This window comes from Zophobas morio, unplaced genomic scaffold (genome assembly GCF_036711695.1).
Source record: "Zophobas morio isolate AGI-343-1 ecotype UQ-CSIRO unplaced genomic scaffold, CSIRO_AGI_Zmor_V1 ptg000002l, whole genome shotgun sequence".
Taxonomy (NCBI): Eukaryota; Metazoa; Arthropoda; class Insecta; order Coleoptera; family Tenebrionidae; genus Zophobas; species Zophobas morio.
Window position 1 is genome coordinate 5056029 of NW_026972107.1, and position 18164 is coordinate 5074192.

Below are 18164 nucleotides of genomic sequence, written 5' to 3' on the forward strand. Positions count from 1 at the left end.
CACTTTAAACATTTCAAACCATTAGTGACGGGACGGCGTTATTGTGAAATTTGACGCGCTTGGGTGGAAAAAGCCGTTCGGGGTCGTGTTTGGGACGCGGACGGGGGTTATTTAAATTGCCGCCGATGTTTCCGAGTTTTAAAATTTATAGATAGAGATCGGTATTATTGCAAGAGATAGTGTGCTTTTCCGGCTCTGACAACCTCATTATCATGTAAAAGAAAAACGTATTTTCTATGAAGAAACTTTTATAATGCTAACGCGGGTGCTTTGCATTTTTATCTACTTTACGTGAGTTCACGTTCAATAAATATTTCATCGTTTAAACATTCCCAATAAATATGAAATATGTTTTCGCCACATTCACATGAGGAATTTAGACGGAGAATACGATGCACTTTTTCTTTGTGTGCGGGTTTTCCAGCGTGTCGAGACTCGCATTGAGCAGTTACGAGGCCATTTTCAATTTCCAGGTTTCTTTTTTCATAAACGGGAAATAAATCGTGAAAGGGAAAAATTCCGTCTGAAATAATCGAACGAATGTCGCTGGGGGCCAATTTCGCTCCTTTATTATTACAGTTATTTACCAATGATGTTACTAGTGGTGTCGCTAGTAGTTTCATGTTGATCGTAGTCGTACGACTGTTTGTGTTAAAATGTTGCAGTGGCGTTTTTCGCGTTTCATCGATTTGCGGCTCCATCCGGAAGCATCCAGGAGGTCATTTCCAATTAAAGTTTCATATCTAAGTAAAGAACTCTGTAAACTCGAAATGTGGAACAAACTTTTCAACAATTCTCGTTCTTTTTTGCCACTCCAACTGGTCTCGCCAAGTCTGATTTGAGGAGCAATAATGAGAGACCGAATTTCAATTAAAATCTTTCCCATTCATCCCGACAAACTTTCCAAAGGTACTCTATTAAAATATTCCCCGTCGTTTCTTCAAGAATTCTATTGTTGTTTTAATTAGAGAGTTGCATAGGGGCTGGGAACTAATGAAATTACTATTTCATCGCGGAGTTTTTAAACTTCGCGAACACATCCAGACCCATTTAGGCAACTTCCCGAAAAACCATCTACTCAGTTTTAATTAGCTGAAATCAAGAGAACATTCACAAGATTCTATCTATATTTTAATTCGCTTTATTAATATTGACTCGTTGTGTAAGCGAACGATTTCATAATGAAATAATACATATCAATTGCATCTCACGTTTGTGCGTGATGAAATTTATTACACGTTGGGGGCATTAATAAGCGTCATTACGAGATTTACACTCTAATTGACGCCAGCTATCGACCTCTTCATCACCAGCTTAACACTCGAGTACTTCTGTTCGAAAAAACGGAGCTTCCTCGCAGGTACCAGGATCTGGTTTATCTCCAGAACAATCAGAAAACAGATCGTTGGAGCTGGTTCAGTTACGCCTGATCGTGTGATAAACAAGAGACGCAAGGGGACCTGGCTTAGTTTACATGTAGAAATAAATCCAAACTCTGCTACGCATCCCATTGTGTACAGGCATCTGCAAGCACCGGGTATCAGGTATCGGGAACGTGATACCCCTTAATAAAAGAACGTGTTAGGCAACCCCCAACGCACCTATAAATAAATAGCCGAGACCCAAATTTGAAACAAACAATCTTGTGCAAGGTATTTGTACCTTCCACTGAATCCACAATCCTAAAGCTCCGGTTTCCGGGTTTTTGTGTCCAAATACGTCAAAGCATTCCAGTACTGCAACAATTAACGACTGTTGATAACTGCGTTATTGTCAAAACGAAACGGCCGCAGGAAGCTCATTTTCGCATTTTTATCGTTTGGTGGGGTTAAAGCTGCTTCCAGAACTAACAAAAATGCTTTATTCCGACAAAGACGGTGTTTATGATTGACATAAAATGGTATTGTGTTTGGTAACTAGCTGTACTTAGTATGCAGTTTATTGGCATATGAGGATGGTAGTAAATTTAAACAGCCCGTAGGCATGCCACCTGCCGTATGAAGAATACAGAGGAGTTTGGGTTTATGTATGTGGGAAGGCGATGTGGCCATAATATTATATTTCTTATACATTTTTAATAAGGCAAAAATGTACAAGATGTGCTAAAAGGAGTGGCTTGAAAGGAGGCGAAAAGAGGATTAGAGCTAAAGAGGTGAATACACGTACCTAATCCGGGTAGGATACACTGGACTTTGGGGAATTTGAATAATGCGTCTCAGGGTGTTGATCTTTATGGGTTTTTTCATGTTTGTCGTCACCCTCTTTTCACAATTATCATTCTTGTTTAGTGAAAAGTTAAGTCGTAAATACGGGGAACAAAATCTTGTGGAAGAAACTATATAATTCGGTACACCTTGGAATTAGAATTGACGTTGTTTTCCGGTTTCCCCAAGGGAAATTTTTTGTTTTATGGAACGTTAATTGTGACAGAGGGTAGCGAAGTAGTTAAGAAGGCAATAAAATTGCCTCAAAGTTAGGTTAAAGCCAAAATGGATTACCCGAATTCTTTATGAGTTGGTATAATAAGACGCAGACTTGTTGTAGGTAATAGTAGATCACTTTTTTATTATTACACTATTAACGAAATAGCACTCCGTTAACTTGTTTATATTTGGTCCTGCGCGGAGTGCGGAGAAATCGGGTGAACGGTTAAATAATTGTTCCAAAAGTGTGAATGCATTCATAAAGCGTAAAGCTGTGACTGTTTCTAGTCATTTTTCCCGTTGGACATTGTTCTGAGCTACATTTTAGTAAGGACACGTATGTCAGTTCTGATACGTGCAGTACACGTGCGATACTAATAACAACATAATAGATAATAATAGTGTAAAAAAATGTGTCCCCAGGGTTCATCATCTGTTAGTGCTCTTGTATTGGTTAAAGTGTAATGATGGAATTTAGATTTTTTTGCGATTTGAAAAATTCTAAAACTGAAATGACGAAAAATTGGAAAATCGAAACATCGAAAAATCCCAAAACTGAAACATTACTGTAAATTCAGAAAACGAAAAAATGAAAAAATCGAGAAATCGGAAAGTCGAACTGAAAATTTAAAAAATAGAATGGAAAAATAAAAAAAAATTAAAAACGGAAAAATTGAAGAATAGAAGTAAAAAAAATCCATATATATTGAGCAATCGAAACATCAAAAATTTAAAACATCGAAAAATTGAAAAATCCAGGAATTGATAAATTACCAAACTTGAAATGTTTAAAAACTAAAAAATCGAAAAATCTAAAACACAAAAAGTCGAAAAACCGAGTTGTTGAAAAATTGAAAATTCGGAAAATGTAAAATTTGAAATATCGAAAAATTGAAAAATCGAATAAATGAATAATTGCAAATAAAATTTAAAAATTGAAAACTTAACAAATCGAAAAGCCCAAAAGTCGAAAAACTGAAAAACCGAGAAATCAAAAAATGTAAAACTTAAATAAATCGAAAAACTGAACCAGGGGCAAATTGAAGAATCGAAAAACTGAAAAATCGAGAAATTTAAAAATTCCAAGTGGGAAATCGAAACATTGAAAAATCGAAAAATCGAAACATCGAAAAATTGAAAACTGAAACATCGAGAAACGAAACATCAAAAATTCGAGAAATTGAGAATTCGAGAATTGGAAAAATCCAAAAAACAGAGATGGAAATAAAAACGGAAAATCTAAAAATCGAGAAATTGAAAAATAAAAAAATCTAAAAATCACAAAATTGTAAAAAACTGAAAAATGTAACCCCAAAAAATAAAAAATCCAGAAATCGAAAAGTCGAAAAGTGGAAAAATCGAAATTTGTATTGAAAATTCCAAAACTGAAAAATCGAAGAATAATAATTGAAGATTCGAAATATTGAAAAATTCCAAAACTGATACATTTCTAAATTGAGAAAACGAAAAAATTCAAAAATCGAGAAATTGGAAAGTTGAAAAACCGAAAATTTAAAAAATAGAATTAAAAAATAAAAAATCTGAAAAACAGAAAAATTGAAGAAACATCAAAAATGAATTGTTTAGAAATTGAAAAATCTAAAACACGAGAAGTCGAAAATTTTTAAAAATCGAAAAACCGAGATTCCAAAAAAAAGAACAAAAAAATCGTAAAATCGAAAAATTTAAAATTCGGAAAATGTAAAATTTAAAATATCAAAAAATGCAATAATTGCAAAATCTAAAATTAAAAAATCGAAAAATTAACAAATCGAAAAGCCCAAAAGTCGAAAAATTGAAAAACCGAGAAATAAAAAAATTCAAAATTTAAATAATCGAAAAACTGAAAAATTGAAGAATCGAAAAACTGAAAAATCGAGGAACGAAACATCAAACCCTCGAGAAGTGGAAAAATCCAAAAAACTGAGGAATCGAAATAGCTCAAAAACGGAAAATCGTAAAATCGAGAAATCTGAAAAATCGAAGAAAAAATTGCAAATAAAATTTAAAAATTGAAAAATTAACAAATGGAAAAACCCAAAAGTCGAAAAACTGAAAAACCGAGATCTTAAAAAATGCAAAACTTAAATAATCGAAAAACTGAACGAGAGGAAAATTGAAAAATCGAGAATTTGAAAAATTCCAAAACTGAAATGACAAAACGTGGGAAATCGAAAAATTCAAAAATCGAAAAATCAAAACATCGAAAAATTGAAAACTGAAACATCGAGAAACAAAACATCAAAAACTCGAAAAATTGAGAAGTCGAGAACTGAAAAAATCCAAAAAACTAAAAGATCGAAATAATTCAAAAACGGAAAGTCGAAAAATCGAAAGATCGAGAAACTGAAGCATTAAAAAACTGAAAAATCTAACTCCAAGCAAAAAATCGAAAACTCGAAAAGTCGAAAAGTGGAAAAATCGAACAATCGAAATTTGTATTGAAAATTCCAAAACTGAAAAATCGAAGAAAAATTAACTATTCGATATATTAAAAAATCCAAAACTAAACATTTGTAAATTGAGAAAACGAAAAATTCAAATAGCGAGAAATCTAAAAGTCGGAAAACCGAAAATTTAAAAAATAGAAGAATTAAAAAATAAAGAACCTGAAAAAATTGAAGAATCGAAATTAAAAAATCGATATATCGAGCAATCGAAACACCAAAAATGAAATGTTTAAAAACTGAAAAATCTAAAATTCTAAAACACGAGAAGTCAAACATTTTAAAAATCGAAAAACCGAGGTGTCAAAAAATAGAATCAAAAAATCGTAAAATCGAAAAATTGAAAATTCGGAAAATGTAAAATTTAAAATATCGAAAATTCAATAATTGCAAAATCTAAAATTTAAAAATCGAAAAACCAACATATCGAGAAGTCAAAAAATTGAAATACCGAGAAATCAAAAATGCAATATTTAATAATAATCGAAAAACTAAAAAATGGGAAAATTGAAGAATCGGAAAACTGGAAAATCGAGAAATTGAAAAATTCCAAAACTGAAATGACGAAAAAGTGGGAAATCGAAAAATTGAAAAATCGAAAAATCGAAACATCGAAAAATTGAAACATCCAGAAACGAAACATCAAAGATCGAGAAATCGAACAATCCAGAAAAATGAAAAATTGAAGTATTTGAAAAACGGAAAATCGAAAAAGCGAAAAATCACAAAATTGTAAAAATTAAAAACCGAGAAGTCAAAAAATCGGAAGATCGAGAAACTGAAGTATCAAAAAACTGAAAAATCTAATTCCAAAAAGTAAAAAATCCAAAAATCGAAGAATCGAAATTTGTACTGAAAATTCCAAAACTGAAATACGAAGAAAAATTAAAGATTCGAAATATTGAAAAATCCCAAAACTGAAACATTTGTAAATTGAGAAAACGAAAAATTAAAAAATCGAGAAATCGAACAGTCGAAAAACCAAAAATTAAAAAAATAGAACAAACATCCAAAATTGAAAAATTGAAGAATCAAAATCTAAAATTTAAAAATCGAAAAATCAACAAATCGAAAAGCCCAAAAGTCGAAAAATTGAAAAACCGAGAAATCAAAAAATGATCAACTTAGATACATAATCGAAAAACTGAAAAATGGGAAAATTGAAGAATCGAAAATCTGAAAAATCAAGAAATTGAAAAATTCCAAAACTGAAATCGAAAAGGTGGAAAATCGAAAAATTGAAAAATCGAGATATCGAAAAATTGAAAACTGAAACATTGAGAAACCAAACATCAAAAGGTCGAGAAATTGAAAAATCCAAAAAACTAAGAAATCGAAGTAGCTGAAAATCGGAAAATATAAAAGTTAAAAAATTGAAAAATCGAGAAATGGAAAAATTAAACTGAAAAAAAACGAAAAATCACAAAATTATAAAAATAAAAAATTTGAAAAACGAAAAATCCAAAACCAAGAAGTCGAAAAATCGCAAGATCCAAAAATCGAAACATCAAAAAACGGAAAAATCTAAAATTCGAAAAATTCGAAAAATTCAAAATTTGGAATTATTGAAGAACTGAAAAATAGAGAAATAGTTGAAAAATCGAAACGTAAAAAAACGAAAAAATTAAAAGTCCAAAAAGTAAACAAATCGAGAAATTGAAAAGTGGAATCATCGAAGAATCCAAAAATGTATCGAAAAAATTCGAAAAATTTGGTTGGTAAAACTTATAAAATTTGACAACAATCGGTCCGGTAGTCTAGGAGATTATATAAATGTCTAATAAAAATCGACACAGATCAACAATAGACGACAGACAGACGGAAATGGGAGACCTACTTTTTCGTACTGATTACTGGCTACCGGCGGCAAGATAGGCCTTAATCTCTCATCCCCCTCGTGACATTTGTAGTGAAAATATTTAAAATAAGGTGGTGAATGTCAACACTGGAAAAGTATATATTTTTATGATCTTGGAGTTGAGATAAATATTACAATTTTACGACTAACTAGGGTTTCATTTCGACCTGACCTAGTCGCCTGATCTACACAGACATGATTTGGTGTGGTCTGACTAGAATTGACCTGACTTAGCCTGATTTGACCTGACTTGGCTTGATCTGGCTTGACCTGGTCTGACTTGACCTAACTAGAATTAAACTTGCTTGGTCTGACTTGATTTGAGCTGACCTTACCCGATCTGACCTGAGTAGAATAGACCTGACCTGAGTTAAATTGACAAAGCTAGACCTGACCTGACTAGAATTGACTAGGTTTGGTCTGACCTTACTTGGCGTCGCCCGTTCTGACCTGACCTAGCCTGAATTGTGATCTGGCCAGATCTGACTAGAATTGACCAGGCTAGGCCTAATCTGACTAAACTGACCTGGTTTGATCGAACTTGATTCGGTCAGGCTGATCTGAATTGGCTTTGCCCTGTCTGACCTGACTAGAATTGAGCTGGTCTGGTTGAACCTGACTAGAATTAACTTGGTTTGATTGGATTTAAGGTGGCCAGGTCTGATCCGAACTGGGCAGCTCTGACCTTATTACAATTGACTTGGCCAGGCCTGACCCGACTAGAATTGACCTGGCCTGGCTTAATTTGACTAAAATTGACGTCGCCAAGCTTGACCTGACTAGAATTGACTTGACCAGGCGTGACACTTACGCGTGCAGAGCAACCACTATTTGGCGATGGTTTCGTACGCAAATTTAAAAATAACTCTTTGCAAGTGGATGGTTTAACTATAAAACCAGCACTCTTTCGAGCGTCAGTTTTTCATGTTGGATCGACGCGTTCGTTGTAGGCTGTGAGTTGGGCCGTTAGTAGTCGGGTGTGTGTCCGGCGGCATCGCGTGAGGGGGTGATAGTCAAGATGGCGTCCCGGGATGGCCGGAAAGCGGCAGATAGAGACGGCGGAGGCTCGATAAGAAAACTGATAAGACGGTGATCGGTAGAGAAATATTGCGGAAACGCGCGGACGTCTGTGTGGGACACACGCAAACTGGCGTGGTGTACGCAGTCGCGGGGGTTGAACACGACTATCACAAAGGGCAACTGGTCTGGGGCACGCGACATGAGGATCTTTATTATGGAAATGCACGGTGTCACATTGAATGCAGCGGCCTGGATCGTCGAAACTCGATCCGGGTCCGTTTCTTCGCCACCCTCGGAATTCCGAATGAGACTGTCTCAGGTAATCGTCAAGTCGGGGGAAATAAATAACGGCCCCCGGATTCCTCATGAATATTTGAAAAGTTTCTGTATTTTTGCCGGAGTACTTTAATTACACATCCTGTTGGCGGTAGGTAGGGAATTTGTAGGGCTTTGTTGTGGCGAAACGCACTTCCTCCGTTCACACTTTGATTTCTCGAAGAATGCAAAACAGCGTTATTACTTATTCCCGACACGTCGTTTGTGTTATTTACCGATATAAATCTTTAACACGGCGACATAATGACTCATCAATCGACTTGTCAACGTGCCGGGTATGAATGACGAAAAATGCTGCATTGTTCGCCACCCAAGGCTTCCACGAACACCCGAAACAAAGCTCGAGTCAGCTGGCTTCGAACAATCAGGATATTAATAAAGAAACAAACTAAAATCCACAGACACGCCACTACTACTCTTGAAAAATTAATGGACCATCCTCCGACAACGCCTTAATTCCGGGACGTACAAATTGTTAACTCGTACAGCTGTTCGAGTGATGTTGCACGCCAAGACGCGGACATCAAATATTTAACCACGTACAGACCTCAACAGATTTCAGACACAGGAATATGCGCCGTCTCCTTCCTGCAATAAGGATCCTACCGAGGGACGCTTATTTAAACGAACGCCGCTTTTGTTCCTATAATTTATATAACCGCAATGCTCGGTACACAAAGAAATATTAACCTGAGAGGTGCGTTACGGCGCGGCCCTTAATGTTATTTCCTTTGTCGTAAATTTCCGACCCTCGAAAACGCCGGCCTTGGAAGACGCCAGATTCGACGGCCTGCAACAAAGTGCGAGGGGGCCGACGACCGAAGTACGCCACGGAAATGGAGAAGTCGCGCCTCCATGCTCGCTACACACAATAATAATAATAATAATAATAATAAGAATGACTAGGTATAGTGGAAAATTTGCTCTACAAAAATTGTACACAAATGTGAAACTTGATCGTCCTATTTGTGTCACGAGTGCGAGAGAGACAGCACTATCACACATTAGTCGAGGTTATGTCTACGTGAAACTGGGTCCGCGCCCCCCGCGGCAACTAGCGAATTGGGTTAAAAATTGTAATTGTGGATGGCGCGGTATTTGCATAATGTCGCAGTCCCGCAAGTAACTATCCCTGCAAAATTGCAATAACTTGAACAATTTCCGGCGTAATTGTCGTCGTGTGCTGGGCGGTTGACAATAATTCCGTTTAAACAACGAACATGCATGGGAATGTTCCCACTTATAAATTTAATTTGAATACAGGTAAAACCATAAACAAGGGCTTATTGCTCTCAGTATTTCGTCGACGGCTTTATCCAGACATTCCCCGTCCAGCCGCTTTTTGCCACCGCAACTCCACGCGCTAATGCATAAACCCTGCTCGCTGATCTCATCACCCATTCCGCAAATATCTTGGGCCCGAGGCGTCGCGACGCAATTTTTCGTCCGATAAATCACGCCATCCAGAGGTCGGATGTTTTGCGACCAATAGCTGCTTTAAAGTATGTCAGTTGAGTTTTCGGTTTTAATTCCGCCTTCGATCCGTTTATTGTCTCGGCTCACATGTGCGCCTTCCTTTTCATGGCCCAAAAAACGCATAATATGAGCGATAAAGCATATTGGAAAAGGGGCGCCGCGACCCTAAATTATAGTTCTGAGGGTGTCACTTTATAGGTTTCCCGATTTACGTCAAGGCAAGATGACGCGGGCAATGATGGGGCTGAGTTCGCGATATACGCGACTTCCTGCAACCGCAGGCTCGAACCCTCCCGACGCTCCCCTAACGCACCAGGTCGATTCCCAGGGGTTCCCGCCAGATAACACTTAATGGTATCTTTGCGCTCAAGATTTGCACTGTTTAAAATTTTTACTGGGGGCGCTCGGCTTTATTTCACTTTCATCCCGGATCAGGCGTGACAATTTTCGAGGGGCTTAAGCTAATAGATGAATATATTCATAGAATATCGATGGAACTAGATAAAAAGGATCCTTTTTAAATTTTATTGGGTCGAAGGGATTATGACAGAGGAAAAAACCCAATTTCGCTGTTCTTCGTTCGGTGGGAAAGTCATAAATAAAAACGAATGGCCCGGAGACACGGCGACCTTTCATTCAAAATTCGTTGCGAGCGCGCTTTTAAAACGTAGTTTACGATTTGAATTTTTTAAAATCGCCAGACGTTTACTATTCGCGAGAGGCAAGGGTTCGGGATGCCGTTCATAACTTGCACATCTAAAATGCAAGAAACGTACACAAGGCGCGTTCTTGTATCTCTATTCAGCGGAATCTCGCCAGATATTTATCTGTTCATTAAGCGGCCGAATTCTTCACGAGTTATCCTTATTACTTAACAACACAATGCCATATTACACAAATAAACATCACAACAATAGCTTAACCCCAATACATAAAAATGATTAAATATTAGCGTATTTGCGCAAAACATTTTCTTATAAATTTTTTATTATGCTTACACTTATCCTTATAACTATGTCTTATAATTATAACACTCACAATCGTTACTTCTTATATTGACAATAATAGAATTTTTCTACAATGTCAGTCAGTGTCATTTAGAACTTTAATTAGTTATGTCGCAACTGAAAAAGAAACGATTTCGATTCTCAGAGAGGGAACGTATAAAATGTTTGAATGCATTATTCGACCTTCTTTGCGAGACTGAATTTTCAAACGAAGAAGATGTGTGGAAAAAACTTCATGCAGTCGTAAGTGAAGACGAAAGAGAGCGCTTTCAGAACTGTAGCTTCAAATTATTAAAAGATCATATGTTGGAACAAGTAATAAAATTTAGAAAATTTGATGCCGACGAAGCTACAGAAAGTGGGAAAGAACGGATACAGACTGAGTGGGGCGACGATGTTAGAAAACTTCTGACTGTCTGGTCGCAATATGAAGATGTAGCACAAATTGACATAGCAAATAAAAAAAATTAACGGGGTAAAAAAAGATGCAATGGCCAAAAATTCGACGAGGTTATGCCTGCAAAAGCAATTCGCCAAGCTGCTCTGCAAAGTTTGGACAATCCTATTGAAAGTTGTAATAGTGAACAAATATTAGAAACAGAAGCCACTGACGTGGACAATGCAATATTTTTTCACACTATTGACGATTTTAATGACACTGATATTGATGGTGAGCGTGAGGGTCGTGAAGGGTTCAACCAAGAATCTAGCAGGGTTTATACACCAGCAGCACGAAAGACGAGAAATGGAACTAAAGATGGAACAAGTTTTTCATATTTAATTGAAAAAATGAAACGGGAAAGTCAGCTACAACAAGAACAATTAAGATTTAAAGAAAAACAACATCAAGATAATATGAAAATTCAAATAGAAGAATTGGAATTCAAAAAAGCTAAACTTGAGTTCGAACAGAAAAAAAGGCAAGAGGAGGAAGAGGGCCGTAAAATAGAAAGAGAAAAAAATGCAATTTTAAACAGAATTTTGGAAACCATTTTAACACAAAATTTAAATAATAAAAATCTGACATAATTTTTGAAATAATTACAGCTTTTAAATGTTTATTTAATAATAACATATTAATTAAAGGTAATTCTTTGATTAAAAAGAAATTATTGAAAATATTCCATAATATCTAGTGATTCTATATCGAAGTATCGAGAAGTTGTGCTTCCATAAAAAAATGTATGCGCATTCGTTAGTAATGCAGCCACAATATAATACTGACCTATTGGTTGCAGAAAAAGTTTTTGATTTTTTTTTTTAAATCAACAAACGCAAATTGCGTTGTTATTTTACCAAAACTCCATTCTACGCATTGGCGTATTTTGGACATTTTGGTATTAAACATTTGTTGCTGCTCTGTTAAATTATGATTAAAAAATGGTCTTATTAATTGTTGCACTAATGGATACCCTTCGTCACCGTATAAACAAAACTGTTGGCAATGGAGCTTCATTTGCTATAAGATTTTTGAATTTTTAAGGATAAAAGAGTCATGTCGTCTGCCAGAATACGGAGGACTTAAATGTAAAATGATACCGTTTGGAACGGTGATTGATTGAAATTTCAGACAATGTATTCTTTTATGTCCGCTGTAAACTTCTTTTTGAAATTTTGATGCTCTACAAATTGCCCGGGCAGTACCATCGATAAACCCAATGCAATTTCTTAAAGGAGCACCTTTCTTATGTACGAAGACAGCCACCTCTGCGAGAAAACCTTGCGTTAACCATATGTTTTTATCAAAATTTAATAATAACTTGGCCCATTTCTTGAATATAAAAGTAACAACAAACTTTAAAATTTTACTGATTGACGAAAAATGTAATCCAAATTCATTTTGCAATCCTTTTAGTCTGTTTGGGTAAGAAAATCGTCTTAAAACGAGACATAATCCTGCAAGACCTATAAATGAAGAGTGTTTAAAAATGCGGAATTTCTTCTCGATTGTAGATAATAATAAACCTTCAATGACATGACCATCTGGTGTAACCCATTTTGCAGGCATTTGCAAAGCTTGATGTAATTTAATTATATGTTCTTTTTCAAATCGAAAAAGAAAACGAAAGTTTTCTGGAGGAATGCTATTCATGTTGAATTTAACACACATATATGAATAACGCTTTTCTGTTAACTCTTTTTGTATTAACTGATGCACTAAGTAGTGCTGAACATCTTCTGTATTGCCAAAAGTACCCAAAATTTCTAAATTATTCATGGGCAAAATGAATCAATTTGCGTGACAGAAAGTCAGTTCTGCTTGTCAATGTAAGGTTCTAAGCCGTCAGCATAACTGTTACAATTTATACTTATAACTATAATTATAAATTATAATTGTAAGCATAAGGAAAACTTTATAAGAAAAGGTTTTCGCAAACATGCTATTAACGAGTAATATTATATCTAGAACGAAAATAGTTTCTTCTTGATATAAATAGCCAAATCGGTTTAAAAAAACTGTAATGAGGGACACTGATTGCACGAGCCGGCAAAAATTCGCCTGCGTAGCAAGGGTCGTGACACTGGTATGCGGCACACTCCGTTTTGGTTCATTCACTGGCATGCAGGAAGTCTGGAACTTGGCAGCCAAGCAAACGAGTGCATTTGTTGCCTCCGAGGTATTATTTCAAGACTCGGGCGGTAATGGTCGCTCATGCAATGGGAACCCAGCGATAACATCGTCGTGGGTGGCACATATTAGTTTATAATAACAGCCTTCGCCCCTTCCGTCGTATAAAATTACAAATACTAATTCAATTCCCAGTAATTGGATGTTATTACAATTTGTCCGCAGCCCGAACTTCCGAGCTAGTTAAGCTGAAAATAAACACGGAGCCGTAAAAACAGCGTGCACCAAGTGCATTTCTCCCGCACTCGAACTGCAGTGGCGACTCGTGAATTGAAAAGACGCAGAATAGTGTTCCTACTAGCTATCACATTGGAGAAGCGTTCGAGTTTCCTGCGGCTTACAGAACTTTCGTAATGACAGTCAAGTCGGGCTAGTGCGTAGTGCGAACTATTAATGTTTGTAATAAGAGTTGGTAAGTTTGGGGGTGGAGGGCCGCCGCCCCTGGTGTAGTGTGTCGTCGGTTCCCGCGTCTAATAACACAGTGCACTTCGTGAGTTCGTGTTTTGACGGCGGCGTTTCATTATTCACAGCCCTAAGTTGGCGGGCGAACCGCTTCGAGCTCATTGTGAACTTCATTCATCTTGATCAGTTTCCAATCTCGCGTCATCGACTACCGCCCCCGTTGTTCCGATTTTATATATGGATGGCGCCCTCGTTCCTCGCGCGACACATGCTCATCATGCCCGGGCCATGTATTATGTGTAGTCACACGTTTTCATTTAGCGACGCCATAAATTATGCGGAGAAGGCGACGGATGGCGAAGAGGAGACAAGAGAGCATTGTTGTGGGGTATAATTGATACGTGGACCAGGACCACCCGTGGATTTTGATAAAACGTGATAGACTCGCGGACATAATGATTGGTTTGGTTGTTTAATCGATTAGATACTCTTGGTATATTAGAAGCAGCGGGTCGTCGGCTCTAAGGGCGCAGCTGCGGCGCCGACACGATTATTAAAAACAGCCAGAGGGCTTCCGTATATGTACGGGCTTTTTCTACGAAACGGGGGAGTGGGGAATAGGAAAACATCAGTAACGATCTTAGACGCAGTTCTTGAAAAGTTCTTTCAACTTTTCAATACCCGGTCCTTCGTGTTTTGTCTTCATTACTCTTCCTTTCTGCTGAATTTCAAATTTTCGTGGAATTTATAAGCAAGCGTAGTGGCCCCATGTGGGGAAAACCGACGCTTGTAACGTAGAGGTTACAGGGGTAGGCTGGTTTTGAGGAAAACGAGCGTTGTCTCGCAATCGATTGCGTTGTTTGACATTTGCGACTGCGAGCTTCCCGCCTTCCCATCGGATGTCGCCTCGCACCTAGCTCATATCCCCCGAAATAAATTGCTCGTTTGTTTCGATTTGGCCTAATCGAATTTGGCGAACGCGCCCCATCGCATCGAATGATTGAAATAACGGTCCGCTGATTGGACTACCTAACAAATAATCGCGTCCGGTTCTCATTACCTCCAATTTCCATCAAACTCGGCGATCAATCAGGCAAAGTCACTGGCACAAGTTGCGTGTGATGAGAAAGACAAACATTGCAGCCATGGGCACGATACCAGATTGGATAACAATGTTGTGCATCCACTCGACGAGCGATTCGGCAAACACTGCATTTGCCAGGCTGTTTGCAGAGAGCTCCATGTATCATGCATGTTTGGCTAGAAAGTCATTGTCATTGCGATGTCATCCGATGGATTTGCATGCACCCTCCCACACAGCCCTCGCATGCAGGTTTAAAATTCTAGCGTGCTGGATACCCCTCGAGAGTCTTATTGCTGTATTGGCAATAAAGAGATTGGGATGGATTGCGGGGATGGAGTGGTGAGTGAAGTCACACTGAACAATCACACAAATTTCCTGCAGAAAGTAGAAGCGACTATTTTCCTAGGTGCGTATCGTCGCAAGTGATAATTTGTAGAGGCGGAGCCGAGGATAACTACTTCACGAGATGCAATCTGCTTTTTTACGTATTTCTCTAAAAAGAACACGTCAAGTTACTTTCAGCTTGCCGCAGACGACAAATTACGAGTTAGATCAAGATTAATACATCAACTTGCATGACAGGTATGTAACGCGGCAATAAATACATACAGGTGCTCTCTTAATTATGAACACTTCATTCTCACTATGTTTGTGAGAATTTCTTGAACACTTATTAAACGCGAGTCGTAACACAGATTCGTTGTAGCAATCGTAAAACAGAATCAACGACAATTAAACCGATTTTTACTGACCGTGAAGTCGTATACGTGCGTTGGATTGACGTAAAAGTGAGCGATTTTGGACGTCTTCTGCGCTCCGATCACAGTAACTTCATTCGACAATCGATACTGTGCAGTATGCACCGACCCCATTAACCTATTCAAGCTTCATTAAGTTCACCTCTGACGTACTCGTCTTTCCACCCTTGTTGTTGGTTTTTCTCGTCTAAGCCTTCTGAAAACAGCACCTTGGCATTATAATACAGTGGGGGTTCTAGCTCACTCTGACCTCAGTTGACCCGCAAAGTTCCTCTAATCTTTCTGGCAGCGTCGCCCGTTTCGACTTAGATTTATGCCCCGCATTTGTCTGCGTCAGCGTCCGCGGGTCCGGCTCGCTGCAGGGCACCTGTGGACTTTTGACGTATCGTGACCTGGCGAGCGACGCCAGCGCCGGCGGTAGCCTGTAGGAGTTTTATTATCGCCCGGTTCTTCCATTATCTCGACGCTATTATTATCTGTTTCGCTTTATTACCCCGCACTTTCCGGCACCTCTGCTGTGCCGGTAACTAATCTACCGTGATTGCACTCCTGAGAGGCGAGGCGGCGGCGGCGGCGGCCGCCTCCATCCTCCGCAGTTATTATACGACGTGGCGCGGACTTGCCCCGGCATATAGATTGGCTCTTCCTGTCCTGATTGCCCGACCTGCATCCCTCAAGAGCAGTTGCATGCATTTTACAACGGCCGGATAAGCGCCCTCGTAGCTGCTGATAATCTTGAGACTTGGAGGGCGCTAATAACCACGGGCTTACGGGGCTTCTTCGGTATAAGAAAGATTAATAGAGGCGGGAGACGGGATTGCTGAGGGCCGACAAATACTTTGCTGTTTTTGCGGGGTGATTGAAACACGAAATTATTTCCTAGTACGAGGACGAAGAAGTCGTTATGCGCTTTTGTACATGGTCGGGAGTTCGGCAAGGGACAAAATTAGGTGCGCGCTCTTTCAGTGATTTTGCTAATGAGTTTTTCCGTCTGAGTTTGTTGTTTTTGTGTGGCGGTTTAGGATTACGTTTTATTCCCCCTTTATGTTTCTTATCGAACGTACTTATTACTAAAGTATGGTTTTTGTGCGAGTATAACTGTGGCATAACTTCATAAATAAGGTTAATAAAACTGATACTCTAGATAATGACTTTATTTGCGGTAGATTATAATACACGATACGTCTACTATTTCAGGTTGGTAAAATGTGTTATCTGATTTTGAACAATCGATGGAAAAGCCGTATCGAGTGTGTGAGTACAAAACAAATGTTAAAAATGAACGACCGAGAAAGCAACTGTTTGCAAAGAAGGAATCAAAGTCGGATATAAACAAAATAAAGTGGGACTATAAAGCCAAGAATATAATGGAATCACTGCAAACTGTGTGGCATACTGTGGTTAAAATAAGGAGCTTTTCACCACACTGTTTTATTTTTGATGTAATTTTCTTATCTGTTTAGCCAGTTTCACTTCCATAACAACTTCTAAAACTTTTCTCCTTTATGTTCCGTTAAACAATCACCAAATTTATTTCCTTTGCGTACACTTTCCATTAATTTCGCATTTTGCGGAAAGATATATCCCTCCCGAACATGTGCTTCCGATTTTTCTCTTAAAAATGTTCCATTTACATTCATATTTAATCAAACGAAATTGTCTTTTTGTGCGACTATATTGTACGCATTTTTATCCAATTAAGTAGAGGAGTGTTATCTACTTTGACAGTAATAGGATTTTAAGAAATCTTTCCATCTGAAGTTCCGCGATGTTTCATTTTAATTCTCGAAGACTCAATAAGTTTTGTTTCCGATGTTGATAAAGCTACTAACTTTTGTTGTTGCAATTCCAAATTAAAATCTCGTATTGTCTTCGAGCTTGCACGAGTATTCATCTAATAAATTCGAAATCTTTTGTGCTAAGTTTCAGTCCACGTTGTAATTACAAGTGAATAATCTAGCTTTCAAGGCAGATTCATAGATTACAGGTAGTCTGTCTGTCGTCCTTATTGTGTTCGTTAAAACATTTTCAGTTTTTTGCAGTGACAGATCCGACATCTGGCGATGAGTTCAGTTTTGTCCGTAGAGTTGGTCACCCACCCCTTTATCGCTCCGCGTCTAGATTACATTAGCTCCAGTCCGCCTCACACGATAAATTCCTCCGCCGGCACATACCCGTTTAATTTATCTGAGTTTTCTGTGGAAAACAATGTCGCCGCATATTTATATAAAAAGTTTTTATGTGAGATTTTCGTGTTATCTCGTCGTCGATAAAAAATTCCGTCGGTTAGTTCTTATGGGCTGGATGTCTTCCCAAATAAATTCTCGAGGCATGTTCGATATTTGAATCTACATGTCCTGATAAAGAAGTTTCCTCGAACAAATAGCATTAATGTAGATGTGGAATGTCGCCCAGAGGAATTCCACCAAAATGCATGACGGTTCTCCTCAACCGACCGACATAATTCAAATTGTGTAGCCCCGACTCCGCTCATGTCTATCCGATCCGATAAAAATCCGAAGCTATTTACCAGAGAGAGGTTCGTCCGGGTTTCGGCATCGATGTTGCTGTTGTGGAATGACCCCGTTACGACACCTCCCGCTCGGGGAGGTTTTTCCGTGAGATCGGCGACCTAATTAAAGATCAAAGACCGGCTTAACCGCCCCGCAAAAACTCCCCTGCACCGGGAACAATTACAAGTTGGGCCGAAGAAAGGAGTATCTC

General features: G+C 38.1%; 1 protein-coding gene across 3 annotated transcripts in view; it reads right to left on the reverse strand.

The window, feature by feature from the left end:
• The window catches only part of LOC135125416 (teneurin-m), a 294078-nt gene that overhangs the window by 17814 nt on the left and 258100 nt on the right, over window positions 1-18164 (reverse strand). The gene's annotated exons all lie outside the window — the stretch shown is intronic.